The following is a 4,487-nucleotide window of genomic DNA, read 5'->3' as shown; positions in this document are numbered from 1 at the left end:
AGCTTTTACTGCCCCGATAGCTGCTCTGAGCTCGTCTGAGGACCATTTTCCTCTTTCGGTTTTTCTTGGTCTACAACGAGGCATCTTAAATTGAAAATATAATTACAATTAATGATTAACAGAAAAATTGAAATTTTAACCTAAAATTCCGGCGTTACGCTGTCACTCGACGTTTGCAGGCATGTGCCCGATGGTTAACAAGTGCGCCACGACTGCAATTTCCCCGTGCGAGCGACTACCGTTACCCCAAAAACCGAGTGAATTTGTTATATTAATAATAATATATTTATACGATGCCATCGTTTTAATATGGGCGAAATGGAAGCTAAAAGAACCAAAAAAGTCATAAATAACGATTAGATGTAATTTTAACTACTAAAAATTTCGCAAAACTCTTATTAAAAGTACATCGATTCTTATAAGAAAAAGGGCGTAAAATAAGAATCACCAGATTTTTATTAATTTATGTTGGTTTAATAGGCACGGCATAATAAATTACTCGATAATCATGTATGTAAACGGATAGAGACAAAAAAAGTTTGATATAACTGTTGGATTATGTAAAATACAGGTGACCGGCATTGCCTGATGACCGGCATTTCCCCATTCTCCCCTATTTATTTTACATTAATTATTTATTTGCAATAATAATATGAAAAAAATATTTATTTAACATTTATTTAATATTTATTTAATATTTACTTCAAATATTATTTTATAATAACTATTTTGTAAGAGATGTTTTATTGAGAGATTAATTGTAAGAGACCCTAAGAGCACAGTTGACGGAAAATCGACGGCAAGTCGACTTTTATAAGTCGACTTCTAGTCGACTTCTAAAAATGGCGGAAAGTCGACTAAAAGTCGACTTCTAAATAGTCGACTTCTAAAAATGGCGGAAAGTCGACTAAAAGTCGACTTCTAAATAGTCGACTTCTAAAAAGACGGAAAACAGTCAAGCGGCGCGTCATGCATCATCAATATGGCGGCGAATCTCGAGGAGGCTGGAGGACCAGATGAGTGGACCAGAGTTTACGCGAGTGCGAGGAATACGTGCCGCGAGACAGGATACGATAAGACGCCAGATAGTTCTTGCAGGTATGGCGGATCAAGTCGCGAGAAAGGTTTTGCCCGACGAGGTAAAAGAGGATCAGGATAAGGCCAAGTGGAAACATGCTTACAGGTTAGGTATGGTGTGTTATTTATTATCATCGATAATTAAGACCTATTGAATGCGACCTCTCCATTCTGTATCATCTTTCAGAACACCAGAAATGAAGGAACCTGTGTTCATGCATTCTTCGTGCGTTCTACGGAAAATCAGTCCGGAATAGGTGGTTTATAAAGAGGTGTACGAAACGAATAAGATGTACATGCGAGGTGTCACGGTGATAGAACCCGAATGATTGCCGAAATTCGCCCATGCTATGCCATCTTAGTGAACCATTGGTTGATCCACCGCCAAGGTATTTTTATCACAATTGTTGCTTTATAATGTTTTTCCTACTTATTTATAAAGATATTTATAGATATAATCAATGAACCGGGAAGATCATTTGCCGCGTGTCTGGTACATTCGGAAAGGCCGAATGGGCACTACCATCGATGGATATAGATCATCCGTGGACGGTGTCAAGTGGTTAGCGTATTTCTTCTTGGAGGGTCAAGTGTGCCCTAAGCTGAAACGATTTGTCCCGTCGCTGCTGACGACACCTGGGAGCATCACCAAGTCATGGGCCAGGTAAATCGTTATTCTATCTCCTTTTGATTTCACGTTGATTCATCGAATAGATTACATCAATTCAATACGATTTTTTCAGGTTGATACCACGCACTCAAGCAATAGTACAAACGCTGCAGTCGCAGGGAGTCGTGTCCAAACACAAACTGCTAGAAATCTGGGGTTCGGATAAAAAATGTGAGATTTTAATTTATAAAATAATATTTAGATATTATCATAGACTTCTATACAATACTAGACCGCTGACAGACATCTCGCCCGTGATGCTTGCCGCCATGTTGATTTTAGTCAAGATATTCTATACTACTATTCTATACAAGTGGTTTTATACAAGATTTCTATACAATAGTCTGGCATATACAGAATGTCCAAAAGAAAGGGTTTAATACTACAGGAGTAGTGGTTCGATTTCGGCATCCAAGTACGCTACACGTCGAAGGCATGACTTACAAACTTATTGATAACATGTACAGTGAGAGCATAAATGATTCCGTTGCCCGTGAGCTACGGTGCATAGCGAATGCAGAGAGCGCGCTACTCTAGGTCGGTTAGTGACCTACTTACAATACGGTCGATAACCCTTCAAATACAGACCGCGAACGCGCATCAAATATTCAATCCCGCTGTATGCTCGCGCGTGCATTTGATTAAAAGAACATTTTTAATACAATTGATACACACAATTAATATTATTACATACAATATAACAATCATAGGTGATTATGTAATTATAATTGTATTATGCATCTGCAACTAATTATTCCACCGACTAAGTATGTGTTTACTGGAATAATATAATTATAGATATGATAATTATAATTACAACATAAAACCTATAATTATTCTATTGTATATGAAAATTGTTTTGCGATATTTTATAATTTTTACGATGTCGTATTATTTTCAGTATCTTATTTATAAATAAATAAAATATTAAAATTAAAAGCCAAGTAATGTTACGGCCGATATTCCGAGCAATATTAGGGTATTAATAAAAAGCTATATATACGTTTGAAGATAATTATCGAGTCAACGTTTCGACCTACTTGGTCTTTCTCAGGCATTACATTCAAACTTACAAGTAATATGACGGGAAATAATTATAACTGTTAGAGTTCACATTATCAACACTGGTGGTTTATAGTCATCGCCGATGGAACGATTACGACACGCAAAAGAAATAAAGTCCAAGTCACTTCGAATTAAGTCGCCGTCACAGGCCACATAAGTACAATAATTGTTACCGATTACAATAATCTGATCTGAGTTGCAGCTGACGGAGATGCTAATTTCGTGCATTTTCTGTATATTTTAAAAGGCACCCTCTGTATGATCCTGGTATCAGCCATGCTCAACGTCGGAAATTATCATGTCCAATATTAATGGAAGTAGAGATCGGTTTTGCGTCAAGAACCTTTTAAAATATACAGAAAATGCACGAATTAGCATCTCCGTCAACTGCAACTCAGATCAGGATTTATTGCAATAGTAACATTATTGTAATTATGTGGCCTGTGACGGCGTTTAATTCGAAGTTGGCTTTGACCTTATTTCTTTTGCGTGTCGTAATCGTTCATCGCGATGACTATAATTTTCAGTGTTGATAATGTGAACTCTAACAGTTATTATTATTTTTATTTTATACTTGTAAGTTTGAATGTAATGCCCTGAGGAAGACCAAGTAGGTCGAAACGTTGGCTAGATAATTACAATTCAAAATGTATATATAGCTTTTATTAATACCCTAATTAATTAAATTGCTCGGAATATCGGCCGTAACATTACTTAGCTTTTGCTTTCGACGAGCGATAACACGTCCTATTTTTTTATATTAAAATTAAAGTAGGTAAATTAAGAATTAATCGGATACGAAATCTATTTTGTAATATTTTATGAATTCCTAGATTCTTCTAATTGAACATTAAGTTTATAATGTGATTTTTATCCATTTTTTGCTTTTTACAAAATGTCTTTCCTAACATTGAAATATCTTCTTATATAAGAAGAAAATATTTTTATATGTAAGTGATGGTATCTCGTGTTTATGGTAATTGGAATTATTTTCTGCGAAAGAGAAGCCATTTTTATGTGCTATAAATTGTGAAGAAGTATATAAAGTCTGCGATATTATCACGTAGCTGTTAACCATTATTTTCACAAATATTATATTATTTTTATTATCTTTTTTATACAAAAATTAAGGATTAAAGCGGATAGAAAGATATTCGTAACATGATATAGGGGAGACCGGGGCTATATCTGTCTACGGGGGCTATGTGTCCACAGTACTGCTATTTCAAGTTTTAAGAGACAGATGTCTCTAACATTGTAACAAGTAGTGAAAAATGCCCTACGTAAGATACTTAAATGTTGTTTGTTTTTTTGCAATGCCTCTCGCAGACGCTATATACGTTAAAAGAAAAGCGAAAACAATTATTCACATTTTTTCGACGGTCGAAAAATTTGCTGTACGACAGTAGTTTAATTCAAATTAAAGTAAGCAATTCATAATATTATCAATTAATATATAGTTATCAGGTGTGAGAAGCGTCAAATCTTAATTCCTAACCTGATGACTCTAAACTATCATAACAGAAAAAGCGTTCCTTAACAGCGATCAAAGATTCTTAGCATATCGTGGCAGATTTTAATATTTTATTATTATTTTCCGATTTTTAATCTGACCCGAGTCGGGTCGAGTCAAACAAATCGAAAATCGAAAACGCTATATGGTAGTGCACGATAT

General features: G+C 35.1%; 1 long non-coding RNA gene across 1 annotated transcript; it reads left to right on the top strand.

Moving 5' to 3' along the window:
* The first annotated feature begins 980 nt into the window (after window positions 1–980).
* Window positions 981–2,188, top strand: LOC139787282 (uncharacterized). The gene is made up of 4 exons (XR_011722583.1): window positions 981–1,188; window positions 1,265–1,466; window positions 1,530–1,741; window positions 1,821–2,188. It is a non-coding gene; the product is annotated as an uncharacterized lncRNA (long non-coding RNA).
* Window positions 2,189–4,487: the final 2,299 nt, after the last annotated feature.

Source organism: Temnothorax nylanderi, unplaced genomic scaffold (assembly GCF_030848795.1).
Source record: "Temnothorax nylanderi isolate EJ_2023f unplaced genomic scaffold, tnyl_v1.0 TNYL_tig1388_pilon, whole genome shotgun sequence".
Lineage (NCBI taxonomy): Eukaryota > Metazoa > Arthropoda > Insecta > Hymenoptera > Formicidae > Temnothorax > Temnothorax nylanderi.
This window is presented reverse-complemented; position numbering and strand designations above follow the sequence as displayed.